At 42.6% G+C, this 18,063-nt stretch overlaps 1 protein-coding gene across 2 annotated transcripts in view; it reads left to right on the top strand.

Annotated features, from left to right (window-relative positions):
- Positions 1–18,063, top strand: part of pcdh11 (protocadherin 11) — a 143,315-nt gene that overhangs the window by 58,126 nt on the left and 67,126 nt on the right. The window lies entirely within an intron of this gene.

Here is an 18,063-nt window from a genome sequence, read left to right as displayed (position 1 = left end):
CGATGGAGGGGAGCCGTCTGACAGCCTGTCATCAACTGTTCAAAACCTAACACGGCTCTACATCGCTAATGCACAGCTAGCTGTCTGAAATGACTTTGGTGGCATTGAAAGCTGCAGACGGTGGTAGGACAGTAAATAATGATAAAATATGATACTCCCCCCTCCCCCTTGTGTGTGCCTGTCATTGGGAAATCGCGAGGAAGTCAATTGACTTTTGTTTGAAAGTCTGTCGATGCAAAAGCAGCACCGAATGTCCTTCATATAGGACGAGGACTCTCGTATTTAGGTCGCTCTTGGTCAGAAAGTGTCTCGCGGAGTCTGCTATGGGATCGGGCGTTCAGACAAGTTTTAATACAAGGACACCTCTCCTTCTGTAGCTCCACCGATCGGTCCGGTCTACGTCTTCCTCTCACTTGCTGCCTTCCCATTTGTGCACGGCTGAGCAGGGCCGTTGTAATGGGGAATCACCGTGGGTTTTGCGGAGAGTGTTGTTCACATTTTAGCTGTTAGCAGCGGAACATAATCTCCCTCTAGTCAGCTCACATTAGTCTCCATGATCCGCACCAACCCAATATGTGCAGCGAATGCAATGGGCCAGCTGGGCTAATTTAGTATGTCAGTCAGCTCAGGAGGCTGGTAAAATGAGTAAATGGCTGGATATGATTTATATGAGAAGAATATTCAGATTATAATGGCTCTCAGAATAGAATATCCTCTGTCTTTTTACACTTCTCTTCATCTGCATTGTGTGCATCCCCCAGATAGATAGTGAAATGAACAGAGGGCTTTTAAACTGACTGCTCTGTGATTATATTAAGAGTGTGAGAGTGAGAGAGCGAGGAAAGAGAGGAGAGGGAGGAGATCGGGTGCCCGAGCACTAAGTATATATAATTGCTTCTTGACACATTGGCCAAATTCTGCAGTGCCAGGATCTGAGCGAAGATGATTAACGGCTGTCCGAGTGGGTGGGCACGGCAGGTCGTTCAGGGCCTTTGGTTTCCATAGCGATCTTAGTATAAAGGCCATATATTGCATACGGAAAAATCCCAGAGGTCCACACATTGTTAAACTACAATTATAACTCAACATTGAGAGCATTGTCTGTCCGCCGCGAAACTCTCTTGTTCGCCCGCCAAGCGCTTCCAAGCTTGCTGATTTTTTTTTTTTTTTTTTTTTTTTTCTCCTTCTATTTTACTATATTTTCTCTCTCCCTATTTTTCTTAAACGGTCTCCTCGAGCTGGCGAGAAGATAAAGAGTGAAAATCTTGCATTCTGTGAATAATTGATGAGTGGGCTCACCTCAGAGCATCGTTACAGTACGGCAGTCGGGGTAAGAGGTGAGGGTAAGATCATATTTCTGACACCAGGCTTCAGGCGGTAGAAAATTGTGTCAGTTTTTCACAAGGTTTCTCTTCTTGAACCTACAGCGTGAATAACAGCTTCTCATTACAGCACAACAGGATGAGAATGAAATGTGAGCAGGGATGTGAGCACACATACATGTTTCTGTGTACAAACATTTGTTGCCCAGGTGGTAAACAGAAATTTATGCCACATCACTATTAAGTGCATGTTTATTCCACGTATTCAACAAACTGCTATACAGTAGCTAGCTCAGAGAGTTCTTTGCTATGCGAGGGCAGCGCTCTAGCCGATACGATTGTTTGCGCCTGACAGTTTGTATGTGTGTAAGAATGTGCGTGCATGCATGCATAAGTGCATGTTATGTGTCTATGTGAACAGCGCAATCTAGTGAGGTGACAGATGGAGAGGGCAAGGATGGGGGTGGGGATCAAGCACCTCTGACGGCATGGGGCCCTGCATTGCACCCTGTTCCTGCCAGCTCTGAAATTGCTAAGGTAAACTAAAGCCGTGCAACTCCAGGATGCCATTTCACAGTTTTATTTTCCACACAGAATGAGAGCCTCTCCTGTGACATGTCACCTGACAATGGGAAAGTTAAGTACGGGAAGCCAATTTTGGGCAGTATGTCATGCCATGAAAGCGTGTGCACAGAAACTGACATTTGTCACTACCTACCACCTTCACACACGTGGGATACTGACAACTTGTGTATGCATGTAAAATAATTTCACCTGCAAGTGTTTGTAAGTGTTCGCGCGTAATATATTTGAACGTGTTAAATTTGTGTTCGTTAATTTCCTGAACACAACAGAGATATTTGTCTCGGTCTCCCGCCCAGGGACTACACATGTAAATTAGCTCATAGCTAACTCTACTTTCACTCAGGACTCTCACAGCAGTCATCAGTAAACATCCTGAGTGTGATCCACAACTCTAAACCCAAACTGACACTAGAAGGGCACATCATTCAATCACAAATCCATAATGCATCACGTCCGCCCTGATTTTATTCTGAAAGGTGGGTCAGGAAGTAGTGGTGTCTAATGTTACACGACAATAACTGTTGATCCTTTCAAATGACTTACAGGCACACACTCGGATATCCACACACAATTAGTGATGGAAAAAAAAAGTTAATCACCATATATATATTTATCTAGCGCTTACTACATTAGCGCCACGCTAACATGTAATGGTAATTACCAAGAACAGGCTGATGGTAATTAGCATGCTTTACAATTGTTTAACATAAAAAGGATGCATGCTCATACTTGCATACTTCAATTTAATGTGTGGTAAAAAAAAAAAAAAAAAAAAAAAAGATTTCCCATGGTCAATACTGATCAATACTGGTCATAACTTAACAGTTGCAATATGTATCGAATTGACACCCAAGTCTCATGTTAGTATTGAATAAAGACTAGTAGTATATCATCCCACCCCTACACACACGGAGCCTATATCCCGCTGTGTGTGAGGGTGTGAACTTTTTCAGTATGTTTGTCCACATTTTCAACACACATGTGCACTTGTTTTTATGTTTTTACTCTATTCTGCCTCCCAAAGGTCGGATGACATGACTAGACAGACATCCTGCCTCTCAGAACACTTTACCCTGTGAAGCGACCGGGATGCAATTGTAAACACACTGATTGCCGCAGATAGAATGCTTTAAGAAACCCTGTGTGCAGGAGCATTTTTAAGCTGGGGAAAGGCCACTGAATAGGCACATCTTAATGATGATTCATTCTGTATAATAAAAGACGATCCCTTTGGCATCCAAACAAGAGGCTAGTCATGCAGCAATTAAGCTTATTTAAAGGCATCAGGCAGACTATGGGCTGTTAGTGAGGCATCTTCCTGGACATGTCCACATGCACGGCTTTTCGCATGCAAGCGCACCAGTGCACACATTCACTCACTCAACCCCTCTCACATACACGTACACACGATTCATCCGAGGTAAATGTGATCTCAGAAGACAAGCAGCAGCAACCCACGGCTCCATCGGGGTGCCCGGGGTTGCATTGGTGGCCATCGTCAAACAAATAATCCTTTGTGACTGAAAAAAAGACAATCCAAAAGGTCATTTGTGACCCCTGGGACCAGTACTGTGCAGCATCTGTCACTAGCAAGCACCACATGTCTGTGTCAAATGGCAAAAGGTATGCGGTGCAGCCAGCCTGCCGTGTAATAAAGGCAGCGGGCCTGCACATACGTAGCATCGCGGCCACAGTTGCATTAGCAGGGCTCTCAGGTCTCCTGGCTTATCTGCGGACGAACCAACATGTCATGCTGTATACATTACTGTTCAGATACCTTGAAGGGCTGGTCACAACATGCATGCTTTAATATTTCAACGCTTTTGAAGGCCACATGTGGAATACTTTTATAAATAAACACGATTGCATTCGCATTTTGCGGTGGTAATTTGACAGAGGAATTGTACTTGATGTCATCAAAGAGCTTTTTAACTACTTCAGAACAATTTTTTCAAAGACATCTTCAAAACCTTCAGATGCATGCCAAACATAAAGATGGGTAACAGATTACATTTCATAGATATTATAAGTATTCAGCAAATCATTCATTCGTGTGTGTGTGTGTGTGTGTGTGTGCCCTTTCATACAGTGCTCTTCCTATAATGGTTTATGAGGTTGAGGTAATCCCCCGGGGGAATTACTGACATTGACTGGCCTCCATGTTTGATGCTATCTCTCTTGTCACACAATGTCCACAACAAGGGTTAGTGGCATCAAAAATTCAGGGGGAAATTGATGAAGAAATATATAATCCATGCCTCCCCTCCCAACCCTGCCGCGCTCATATATCTGCATCGGGCCACACCTCGACGTGGAACAAATCAATAATATTCCATTTCTAACCAAATACCTCTTTTTTTTGGAGAGGTGAAATCCAATCTTCATGGATGCACTAACAAATTGGATATTCTGACAGATGCATTAAAGAAAGAAACAAAAACAGCGATGACATGGGTGATTCTGCAAAAGAATATAGATACACCTGCCCCCAGGTGTGTGTGTGTGTGTGTATATATATATATATATATATATATATATATATATATATATATATATATATACACTCATATATATATTTTATGCAGGAATTGCATATCTCACAAAATTTCATTCTGAATTCTCTCAAAGTGCAAATGAGGCAGAGTTCTGTAGATTTCCCAGGTCTACCGCGTTGTATTTTCTCTCTCTCTCTCTCTCTCCTGCTGGCTGTCCTTCGCTCTCACTTGCAACACCATATCTCTCCCCTACATCCAGCTAAACCAATCAGGGATTTGAGGGGCCTCACTTCCAATCAATTACCACCCAAATCAGTGCAGAGGCCTTTGATATAGAATCATTTGTCAAATCAGCGCAGATGGCTGGGGGCAGGTACCCCTGTGCCATAGGCCATATCCACATGGAAATCTCTGCTCAGGGTGGGCTCTCCTGACGCTCCCCAACCTATTAATGGCAAGTCATTGTGCGCTCCAGGACTGCAGTCCAGCTGCCTGGTACCCTAGATTGCTCATGTATAAGCATCTTAGCCTGACCGATGGATAATACCAAGTCCCAGGGTCTATCTTAATGATTTGGACTATTTTTAAGGCCTGGCGAAAAAATGTGACTTTCGCAGATCCTACTTGAGGTGCTCATGTGGTTTGCATAAAAAGCTGCAGGAGGTGTACCGAGGTGCATTTTTTAAAACGCAGCTTTATCACATTTGACCTGCTGCGGCAGAATGTAGCGCGATTCAATCCAGTGAAGCAGAGGGCCCGGTAATACCCGACAGAAATTCCGATTTTCATCATGCGAGTCCTGCAGGTGTTCACATATGCAGCATCGCCACGTCTCGCTCTTGTCAACTCTGAACAGACAACCTCCTTATAAAACGGTGCAGTGGGTCGAGTGAAATAAAAGAGTACCTGCCAACTTCTTACACTAATACCTGTAGAAGAGGTAAACAGTGTGGTAGCAGCGCGTGAATTAAATCATTATAATTAATGAAATGTGGCTGCAGCTATCTATTTAAACAGAGATCTATATCAAGCAAGGGGGTGGTAGTTAATACAAAGTGTGCAAATGATCACAGAGTGACTGGAACAGGTCCAGCTGCCCGTGTTATATCACTCAGTACTACCAGGACCTGGATGACTGAGAACATTCATCAACACATTTCAAGTAAATAGTGAGTAGTAAGGAGTCCGTATCATTATCTATAACAAGTAGCATCCATCCCTCCTCTTCTCTGCTGCTCACTTCCTTTTTTCTTTTTTTTTTTCAATGTCAATTCTGCACTCACAGACCGGCTCTCGAATGGGGGGGAAAGTTTCCAAACACGAGGCTACTCCTCCATAGATTGCGCCATTAATGCGTGATTGGTTCATTCATTAAGCGGGCTTTGGAGAAAAGCAATTTGCCGCTGTTGATGTAGGGTGGAACAGTGGGAGGAATATTAGATGTAAACTCTGTTCTGTTCTGTCGGAGTTTTATCATCAAAATTCCAAGCAATTTCATCTAAGTGAGGAATAAGGTCATAGCACGGTGAGCACCATAGTAAAGCACAGTTAATTGAACGGGGCGACTCTTTCATCTCTCTTAATGACTCAACACACATACATACAGCATTATGTGTATGTATGTTTATGTCTTGTATATGCTGGGTCAGCTACACACTCTGATTAGACACCGTGCCCCTTCAGTTACTTTCTCAGGTCAGTGTATCGAGGCCTGTTCTACACAATTCTTGTTGCTCTAACCAAACCGTGTCACCTATGACACCTACCACTCACAGCCAGGAGCCAGATGCATGAATCGCATGCACATCAACCATCAGTGCGCCATTACCCACTCATAAAGCTGGTGCCTACAAAGGATAAGTGTGCGGCGAGAGTATGTGCAGACGTCTGACACTGATAAGATAAAGCGGACATGAAACATAAAGTGTGAGATGTAACCTTGTTTGCTCAGGTTGTTTTCCCCAATCTCACTGATTGTGCCGTTGCCGTCGGCCTCGTTTTGTAACAGTTCGCTTAAAGGTGCATCTATAAACTTAATCTTGCATTTTGTATGAGTGATGAATCGTAGTGTTACTTCTATTTGCATTTGAGCCATCGTCTCCCAGTTATTAACGAGCTTTTGACTTTTTCATTTGTTATCGTGAAGGACTTTTTAAAGTCTGTTTCGATATGAACTCCGCAAATGAGTCATTGATCATCCTTCTGATATTTAATAATGCCGATTGAGATATTACAGCAGAGGATGGTTTGCAGGTATATCTGATTAATTAATGATACCGGTTGCTATAGATAAGCGCGGCCATGCATACTGATAGCCGTTGCAGTGCTGTTGGAGAACACTGCCGATGTAACGCAATCAGTGAAAATGACTTCCTTGCCATTCTACTTATCGATATAAGAATGATTAACAAACAGGTGATTGAAAACATTGATAAACAAACAGGTGATTGAAAACATTGGTAAACAAACAGGTAATTGAAAACATTGATAAACAAACAGGTGATTGAAAACATTGATAAACAAATAGATGATTAAAGCCTGACTCCATTATTATTATGCTATTTCATATTTTTCTGACTAATTTCCTAACAGTGTTGATAAGCCACAATTTTCTCCAAATATTTAATTAACAAGTAACTAAATGCAGAAGTTAAACAAAGCTGTCTCTGAGCAGAACTGAATAAAACCAATCCCCCTCCCCCTCTGAAACTTGGATACTTGGCACCAAAATGGTAGGAATGTAAAATTTCTGCATTACAACGTTAAAAACAGTCAGACTTATGTATACTTTTTGTTGTGTTGTGTATGCTTTCCAACAATACTGAAACCCTGAGAAAGCCAGGATTGAATTCACGGCAACATCGCAGTTCATTGGGTCGCCTTTCAATGGTTTTCATATCCCCTTTGCCACGACTTTTGGGGAAACAAGGGAAACACCAGAGGGTGATATCTCGGTGAGAATGAGGGAGTATCTAGCAAGCCGCTCACTGTTGTTTGTGTGGCTCACTCGTAACAGAGCGCGCATCGTTTCCATCGGAAAGTGCGGTTGTTCAACAGTGCCGGCAACGACATCTACTTCACGATGTCATCGAGCTCCATTTTCTGTTCGTGTTTCGACCGAGAAGAGGAGGCAGACGTTGCATAAGTTGATGAATTGTGGATAAGATTAGTATCATGTGACAAAAGTCCTCTTCTATTTTATCGATGATAACTTTACCTAGACTAATTTGTCTACTTCAAGGGAATTGTGTTGTATTTTGTTTCAGGTTGGGTGATAATAGAAATAATCAGTATTATGCAGTATATGTTGCTTTAAATTAGACTTTTTCACTGGTGAAGAAAAAATGCAGTATTGAGATGTAAAAGAAATGACAATTAAATGTTTATAGAGAATATTACATTGTTTAATTGAGGTCTAATTTAGGCCTTCTTGTTAAAAGAGATTGAGGCTGTATGTGCCAAAAGGAAGGTCTCGACTATTATTACATGGATGCATGCTCCGGGTTAATAATGTTTAGAAATGAAAGAAAAGCCTGCACACATATATATTTTAACTCACCTAATGGGGGAATGGCATGACTTCAGCTTAGGTTACGAAAGGTTATTCATTTTATTTCCCCCCAGCACTGACCAGTCAACCATTTCCAATTCTCGGACAGGTGTTGAATTCCCCTGGTTGAAACATAAACAGTGCAACAACATTGTTTTTCTCTGACATTAATTTTCCTGGCCAGGTTGTCTTGTAATTGTTTGCCATTAGAAGAAAAGTGTGTAGTTAGATTTCCATGTTTAATGACTTAAACAAAGCCTCGGAGGCTTCATTAGTTCGCACAGTGGTGCGGCCCAAACTAGATTGTCTCAGAAATGGATCTCAGAAGTTAAAGCAAACAAAAACTTGTGTCCTCAGGTGATCTTGCCAGTCAAAACTGGAATGAAATAATAAATAGATAAATAAATATATAAATGAAAACCTTCAAAATCTAAAAACCTTTAATTTATAGATGAAGCATTAATCATAGAATGCTCAAGATTCATGGTTATGGTCTAAGTTTTATAAGAGCTTACTTTAATGATTTTATTCATGAGCAAAGTATTATTCAATGCCTTCATGTTTCAGTGATGTATCCTGGCCTCTTATTTTCTGCTCCCTACCATTATAAATCAGTGCAGTGCTGCAGGATGACACGGATGCCAGCCCTCAGTTCTTTGTGCAAGAATCAAGTTCTCTGTGGTGTTTGATACACATTCTTCTAGAATCTGTCCTCGGATCAAAACAGCAGGCAGAACAAAGATCGCCCCAAATTGGAAATGAAAAATAAATCTTAAGAAATAAAAAGAACTCCCAAGGAGCCGATGACTGCGAGCGCACCGACCGAAACGACCGCAGAGGCCGGTTGATATCTGCAAACACATTCTAGCCAAAGCCTTGTTTTAGCAGCAATCAACATAATCATCAGCAAGCTGCAATCGCAGATAGCCTAGTGGGTGTGTCGCCTGTTCTCTCAGCTTCACAATTTATACGCATCATACAAGCAACACTTTCACTCTAGGTGCTAATCAAGCTGCATTTCTAATTCATGTTAATATGTTTCCCTGGATGTCATCACCTCTGTTTTATGAACTGAAGAGGTTATACATGACGAGCACATACGTGAGTTAAATTAACTGCAGACATATGATGTCCTGTCAAGGATACCCTGCTATACAGTGAGAGGTGTCTCAGTGTGCCTCATTATTTTCCCCTCCTGTTACTTTTCTTTATTCAGCACGCTGTAGTTTGAGTATCAAAAGAACTGTTTAGACAATAGTGAGTGTCATCTCCGAGCTGTGCACCAATTGAGAAGGACATGTCTTTATTCCGTGACATATATTTCATGATCTCTTCAAAGAAAAACCCAAAAAACAAATGGAATAATGAGAGGAAATTGCAGTTTGGAAATGATTACAAGCGTGTAAGCTCTCTAGGCAAGAACATGCTGCATTGCTCAGGATATTTTTCTCACCCTCTGCCTTTGAATATTTCACACTGGCGTAGTCTTTGGAGATGTAAGTCACACTGAGCGAATTTGACTCTGCATGCTAAAAAGGCATAAATATGGGTGAAAAAAAAAAAAAAAAACATAACCAGCAGATGACCTTATTACGCTCAGTGTGTACCATGCAGTAGCAATATTGCCTTTATTTGTCATTATTACCACCCGCCATTACTGTGAGTGGGTGGAATATCAATTTGACAAAGAGGGCCTCTGACTAAATGTTAAGGAGCCCCCCTGTCATGTGAGACACATCCCTACTGTTCTGAGTGGGTAGATATGGCAGTGTTTTACTACTTATGGATATTCAATAGAAGAGCACAGAGCCGGTCTTGCTGTAATAAGGCATTTACCAATGCAGAGTAGCACTGTGCACTGTGAGAACATATGTTAATGCACTTGGCTGTGGCCAGAGAAACAGCAAGAGGTTTGGGGAAAAAAAGCGCATGGGACCGGCCTCCTGGAGCACACATTTGCCTTCTACAAAGATATTAATATGACTGGCGCTCAGCGGTGGAAGAGGAGAAAAATTACCCTGGCAGTGAGGAGAAGTTTGTTTTGGTGATGGTGATGGACCCCAATTGGGCGAGGCAGGCTGGGGGAAAGAGAGGAAAAAGCTCTGTACTCTGTGGCTTTTGAATCACATCAATGGCACACTTTTTAACTGACTGCGCTGCCAGAAAAACTGACATCAACATATTTGAGGAAGATATGCATGGAGCAAATGGGAATATGACTGTGAGCCTTGTCTCCGTGCTTTATCAATGTTTTACCAAGACTGCGCCATTGGTGTTGCAAGCAAAGGATTGTCTGTGTTCGCTTCTCAAGAGTTGACAGTAACACTACATATTGGAAGGAAGTTGTCAGTTGAGGAAAAATATTTAATGAAATGTATGCCGTGCGTGGTACAAGTCACCGTTAGGGAACAGGAAGGGGGAAATCGTGTCCTGACCCAGTATTTAATCTTACTGCCTTTGTACTGTGTGTCCAGACACGTTTTTCTACAAACAGTGTGTAGATGTATAGACTTTATGTAGACAAGGATTTGCTGCAGCCAAAGACAGCAAGCAATCGCCATGCTTGCCTTTCACATTCATATAGATTACCTGAGAAAATATTCATGAACTTGGCGTTGGTCTCACTGGAGGTGGTATAAGAGGCACGCTCCTAAATATCCCTAAATATCCGGCATGTTGACTGTTAATATTTTATTGTTGCGGCAGTGGTAAAAAGTACTTCTTTAGCTCTGAGTGCACTGAATGTTAAGCAGCAACTTATGTTTTTCCTTCCTGTGTGTGTGTGTGTGTGTGTGTGTGTGTGTGTGTGCAGTCCCCTTCTTTAAACAATCATGTCTATTGGCTTGTTTTTGCAGTCTGTTCTTCAGCCTTTTATTACCATTTCACTGGTAGGAAAAATAAACGCTTGCCCTTGCCTGGGTTTCATGGGCTTTTTTTTTTTTTTTACGACCTGCAACATCTCTACTTTTTTAAGTCCATTAAGAGCAAATGATTAAAAAGAAAAGATACAGCACAAAACTAACTCATTTGCAATATTAAAAAACAAAACAGCGACAGTCGCACTCTTTTCACTTAACAGCATCGTTGAGATTCTTCAAATGTACTTGTGAGGTTTGCTAAACACAAAGAGTGTTGCTTATGATAAAACCGCATCAGTGATAAGCAGTCTGGGCTATTATATTGTAGTCTTTCAGTTCTACAAAACTTCCATACAAAAGTTTCTTGTAGGAAGGTTACTGCAGAAATGATTATGGGTGATACTTTGGGTGCTCAGCCAAAACACGGTTACGAAACAAAGTTTCATAATAACTGACGCACTGGCAGCACTTTCAAGGCTTTAAACATCCAATTTGTAAGACATTTGGTTATTGAGTGAAATACAGACGCTCTGGGTTGGTGACCAGCCCGACAGACCAACCGACCTTGGAAATCCAAAGCATCAGTATTTGACAGGTTGGAAATGAGGCTCAGTGATCAACTTTCTTACACACTGGACTGTTAAAAGCGTTAGCTATGTGGGTCAAGCAACAATAATAGTGTAAGTCGCTCTAAGAACAAGGATAAGGGTCCGGTAACCGTGGTAAATGCTGGTTCCAGTTAAGTGACTAGATATGGCAGAGTTGTAAAGCTAACCAAGTTGTTCTGAATCTAGCAAGTGTTTCTCAATGTTCACCACATATTTACAAGGTCTGCTGTGGTGCTTGTTGCTGGTACACTGGTACCGGACAATCATATACATCATTTGGCAGTCAAACGATTCAGTCGTTCAGTTATGTGTTGAAATTGCAATAACATAGGAAAAGCAGTATGATGTTTTCATATCTATACATTTATTTATTTACCATTTAAAAGATAGACACACAGAAAAATGTAATGCACTTGTCCCTTAAATTGGTCATAAAAATTGAGATCCGTTGATCAGATTACATAAAACTGGAATGGCAACAGATGCACTCCTTCTTTTTTTGAATGACACTCAGACAGGAAGGCGTATAATCCTCCGAGACATCTATCAAGTATTATCACGTCTTGTTCTGGGGTTCTCATTGTGATTTAAACAAGGCCACAGTCGTTTGGATTTAAAATGTTTCACAAGCTTCTTTGTGAAGTCCTTATGCTTGTGATGATGAGTGAAGAGTGACAGCGAATACATTTTGAAGCCCAGATGAAATGAACTGAATGACATTACACCGAAAGCGTTTGGCTATCAGCTGTGACTGCGAACTGGAGTTGGCAGAAGCCCACAGTTTTTTCAGGAGATCATTTCCATAAGCGTTCCGCAAATCATTAATCAGTATCATCATTACGCTCCGTGTTTGCCAAGTGAACGACAGCAACTCTGGCTCTTTGCTTTAAACACGAGCCTGCGATACAGGATGTCACTGCACATCACAATCTATGGACAATGCCTCTGCCAGTCTCAATGAAGGAAACTGTCAGACGTCGCAATCGGGAGGGGAGATCAAACGGATGGAAAACTCACATCGCAGGCGAATCTCGATAAACTGAAATTTTGACACACGGAGAGGGGTTTTCCGTCTCTTCTCCGCCGTGCTTTCTCTTTGGTGGTACGCGTAATGGCTACTTTATTACACGCGCCTCCCCATTTATGCAGCTCACTCCTCCAGACGGTGAGTCAACCCTTTGTGACTCACTGTGCAGGCAGACGGAACATGCAAACAGGGTTGAGAGGTTCGTTTAATGTCCAGAAAAACTTGCAGGCTCCACGCACGTGTCACCAACGTCCACAGTAGATCTATTGTCAGCGCAGTAGGCACCGTTTTCTCTGATGTGAGACGTCCTTTCTAGCGAACGCGTCGCTGCGGCGTTGAGTCGTGTGCATATCTGCATACTATGACACACATGGAGGGAGGCTGTTAGACTTTGAAACAGACATGTTACCGAGGCATCAGTATAGGCATCATTAAAACTGAATCCCTCAAGGGTGGAGGAATCTTTACTAGTCTTACACATCCCTGTTCCCGTTGCAACACGCAGATGATCTGAATTTGACTCAAACTCCATGGATCCATCCCCTGTTGTCGACGTCATGGGGGGTAATGTGGCGGGGAATGTTTTCTCGGTACAATTATGCCCATAGATATCACATACTCTTCAAGCCACAGCAAACTTATCAGGTTACTCAACCCTACTGGTAGGATAAATTATCAGGACTGTACATAGTGTAATAAAAAAAAAATAGATGTGACCAGGTCAAATCGTCTGTAACATGACCGAGCAGCACGGACATTAAAAACCTCCAAGAAATCCCTCCCTCCTGCCACTGGCGGTCAAGCATGTATAGAAAGGTCGTGGGTGTAGCTGAGTGTTTTGTCAGCAAATAATAAGTGCAACATTGCGGATAATATTTGAATGCACCAGGGTCTAGTGAATGTAATGTTTCTGAGGCACTTGCTTTCATTCCCGTCCATCCTCTCGTTCTGTCTCATAGCAAGCAGCCCGCCGGCCGGCTGAGCAAGCTGGGTTGGCAGGGTCTTCATTTTCTTGTCGATGCACAGGAACGGGAACATATAGCAAGCTAACACGTTCTCACTCCCACCCCGCCAAATGTGACAGCTCGGTCAGCGGCTCGCCGTCACCAAACAACAGAGGAATTAAGTCATGTAGAGGTACAGTAGGTGGGATGTGCTAATTGAGGGAGAACAAGCACATTAAGTATTCGGTTGTTGTGTGTTGCAAAAAGGAAAAAAAGCTTAAAACATTAGCCGAGGTGACCTTATCTAGGGCGTGTTGGTGATAAGGATCCTTCTGCATTTCAGTGAAGAAAAAGACCTGATATTGTAGGAGCTTGACTGAAAGCAGAAAAGACTGCCTTATCTCTGCCAGTACTTGGTGTGTTTATGATATTTTCTTTTTTGCTTCTATAAATACAGCTAACGTCGTCGCTGACCAGGTGCGACCCTTCATATTGACAGTGCGCTGTTTTTTTTGTTGTTTTTTTCCCTAGCGAGATAATGTGTCATTGTCTCAAGATGGTGCCCAGGAAATTACTTTACTTTCCTCCATTGGTCTGCGGAGCCCCCAAGATCACTGCCTAATAAAACACTTCTTGCGATGGGGTGAAGTGGGATGTTCGCAGCATTCACACCGCCGAGAAAAACTGCAAAGACTTCACTGTCAAGTCTGTATAGATCAAAATCCCCTATGGAACATTTCTGACACCTTGTTGAATCAATGCCTCAAAAAGATTGCGGCTGCTCGGAGGGGTCGGAGAGCGGCCTACACAGTAATGCCAAGGTGTACCTAATAAAATTGTCAATGAGTGTATTTACTATACCGGTTAAAGGACCACACTTCAGTCAGAGACCTCCGGCTGAAATATTCCTTTCCCTTCCTTGGCTTCTTAGCATACACACCATGACATCCTGGATTTGCATAGTAGTAGAGATCAATGTAGCTCTTGGAGGCTGGTGTGACACTTATTCAAAACAGCTCCCCTTTTTTTCCCCAGTGTAGTCTGGAGCAAAAGGGGGTGAGCAGGCAGTGAGTGATGTGGGTATAGAAAGCCAGACACTTCCTCAGCTGTAGTCAGCCTCAAAGAGCATTTTGTCATGTATCTTCACTTGGTAAAGTACCTGCAACCCTCTTCACATCACCGCTGAATCAAGGTCTGTTTCGCACTATTTGATGCTGTTTGATGTCAGCTGAGATGTGAAACAAGTAACAGAGGAGTTAAAAAAAAAAAAACTCTAAAACTGGCATAGCATTTTTTTCATTTTTTTTTGGGGTGTTTATTTTCTTTCTTTTTTTTCATCTTCTTTCAACACACGAGCGTTTTTTTTTTTCCTTTTTCTTTTCGGTAAGCGGTGAGCGTTAAGTTAGATGTCACCGCGTCGTGGAGGATGTCCTTCAAGGCGCGCCTGATTCCAGGGGACAGCTTGACAAAACTCACTTTGAATTTGGCTGAAAGCATGTCTAATTGAATTTTGATACGTAATTAAATCAAGCAATAAATCAGCCCAGATCCCACTGCAACCGACAATTCAGCACTCCTGAGCACCACAAGCTAATTATGATGAAGTTATTATCTCGGCCAAAGGGAGTACTCCGGATGGCTCCTTCTGCATCATGTAGAATCTCTTCGACTAGAATGTGCTCAACCTTGAGGAAAGGGCATCTCTCATATTAAGGATCCAAAAGATCCTATAAATGTCACCCGCTTGGTTGCTAATGTACCCGCGTTGAAACATCGGCCCACTTTAAAGCAGGTGATTACTTAAAGCGGTCCCGGTGAATTGTTTTTGACTCACTTGTGCAGATAAACAGGCCGATGCGCCGAGACAGAAATTACCCGTTGTGTTGTAAGTCAGCCATTACAGCTGGTAGTAATTTCTCTCAATAATCCCTCGAATGTGTAGGAAGTGGCTATATTGATTTAGCATGGATTTAGAGCATCATCCTCATCATCTGGTTCCCAGTCTCATATGGTTAATCAATTACACTCCCCTGGGATTTAAGTGTGCTTTAGATGCCATGCACCGCTCGTGTAATCTCGTGACATAAGGTATTAAATGAGATCTAATTATAAATTTGCAGCTATGTGTCATATCATACTCCTTTAATACCTCCGCTAAGAAGACAAATTGGTGTGCCAGTACGGAGGGGTGTGAAACAAATTTTTAGAAGTTAGTTATGTCTCTTGCATGATCCCCTGTAAATAAATACGCATAAATGAATAAAAAATGCGTTTTAATGATCAGCCCCGCTTGAAAGCCGAGGAAACCTTTTTTTTTTTTTTTACAAACACATAAAGAAGTGGGGAAAAAAAAAAAAAGGCGTGATTCTCTAACTCCCCAGACAACCTCACTAGATCTGGCTGGTATGGTTTTTGTAAATTAATCCGCTGCAACAATTACTGGAGTAGCCTCCTTCTGCATAATTTGATGAGCAAAGAGAACATTGATGAACTTTTTTAATTATTACGCCGCTTGGGATTCTGACACAAGCGCCACGGAGGAGAGGGGGGGGGGGGGTTGTGGGGGTCCGCCGCCACAGCTGCTTGGGAGCTTTTTTCCATTTTCCCTTTCGTTCTCTCTTTTCCTCTCGTTTTTTTTTTTTTTTTTATTCACCCAATTTGTCGGTCCAAATGAAACAGCAAAAGGTTAGAGTGTGGAGTAATTAACAGCAGCTAGCCTTAATGAAATCAGGAGGGGCCGGTACACTGGGAGGATCAATACCTCACTAAGAGTGAAGCGGGGGGGATCGTCCAGGGGAAACACACACATACGGACCACTTAATAATAATAAGCTGATGAAAAGGCAACATGTTGTCCACTTGTAAATCAAAATTGGCTCGAACACACTGCGACGTTATTGCTGTCTAGTAATTGCGTTAAGGGGAAAGTTGCTCCTCGTGCCGACTCGAGAAGAGGGGTTCGGGATTTACGCCGCCAAGCACGGTTTGCTGAGAGGGTTTCCCTTTATTGAATGTCAATAAGCACGTCGATACACTTTGGACAACTGAACACCAATGCGCAGGGAAATGGGGATTCTATTTATCTAAGGCTACACTTAAGTATATTGAAGACTTTATTAGCCCCTTTTGATGAGGAGGTGTTTTGTTTGCAACAGTTTTATCACGCTGTCTAAGACATGCTGCGTTCGCCAGAAATACAAGGGGATGTAAACTTGAACCCTCCCCACTGGTTTCTTGGCTGAGAGCTCCGTGCCTCTCGAGGCCCGCACGCATGAGCAGATGGCGCGCACGTCCACAAGTTTTCCACTGTGAGTATCGCTGTATTACGCGGCGCATATGTCTGCACGTGTGTGACTTTGACACCGCCACCTGACGAAGCTGTCATTTTTTCGTCCTTATTGTTGAGTCTAGCTGTAGCCACCTCCGCCACGGGGACAACCGGTTGATGGCGGGCCACATGCCTTCTCTCCCACCCTCTCCGCACAGCTTATAGTCATAGACTGTGGCACTGCCCTGACATTTCTGGAATATAGAGCAGTCCTGACAAGTCCCGCTCGACCATTATTTTCACGGACTTCATGCAGGGAGACTGGCTGAATTGAACAGCGGCACACTATAGCGAGCCTCACCAGTGAACCCCTGAGTCACAGTCAAAACAAATGTAAAAATTTGCCAGGGTGAGCTCTGGCAGCTCAAGCTAGCGTTGCTCCCCATCTCTTCGCCTCACTCTGCTTCCCCTCACCTTCAGAAGTATTTACTTAACCGTAATGTGCGGCGGCTGTAGAGATTAGCGTTAGTGTTAAACTATTAGGAACGTGGGGACCCCGGGGAGGAGGGGTTTTAAGGCTTTCTGTGTGGCTTGAAGTTAGCACATTACACACGCTTTTTAAAAAAAAAAAACTGCATCAGAGCGTCTTGAGGCGCCGTTTTTTCTATTTTCAGACTTTGAACTTACTGCTAATTGAAAGAGCTCAAGAAAGCTTTGTATTGTGATACTGTCCTGTTGCTGGCAGATTGCAGAGGGCAGCCAGTTCAGTTGGAACATGCAAAAAAATGGTTATGCAGAATACGTCCTTGTGCAGCCAACGGATCACTCTGACGCCCAGGGAGGCTGGATGTATAAATGTTGTGCATGCACAAAAAACCTTGCGTGTACCTTCTCACCCATATAAATTAATATTTATTAAGAATGTGTGACATCACGCATGCTTGGGGCCATGCATTCACCTGTTTTTTTCTAGAGCTGATTGCGGGTGAAATGGTGAGGTGGACGTGAAATAAAAGGCTGGCGATGTAACCCTGGAGCCTTTGTTTAGATCGCTATTATTTTGTATTTTCGTCTACACGGCGATCAGAAAATGTTACTCAGGGGCACAATCATGAACTTGATTTTGAATTATGTATGAGTGATGAATTGTATTATTCTTTAATTTGCATTGGAGGCATCATCTGCCTGTTGGTGATCTTCACATTTGATCCTACAATTGCGAAGCCTGTTTTCAAAATGAGCCATACAGATTAATCACTGATCACCAATCTGACGTTTAATAACAATGATTGAGATATTACCGTGTTGATGGTTTTACAGGTACATCTAAGAGCCCTCCGCGTACGTACGTTTGTGTGAGGGCGTTTTTTACATCCATTCACGGATAGCTGTGGGAATGGAAATAA

This window comes from Sparus aurata, chromosome 18, assembly GCF_900880675.1.
Source record: "Sparus aurata chromosome 18, fSpaAur1.1, whole genome shotgun sequence".
Lineage (NCBI taxonomy): Eukaryota > Metazoa > Chordata > Actinopteri > Spariformes > Sparidae > Sparus > Sparus aurata.
The sequence above is the reverse complement of the archived record's forward strand: the minus strand, read 5'-3'. Positions and strand labels throughout refer to the sequence as shown.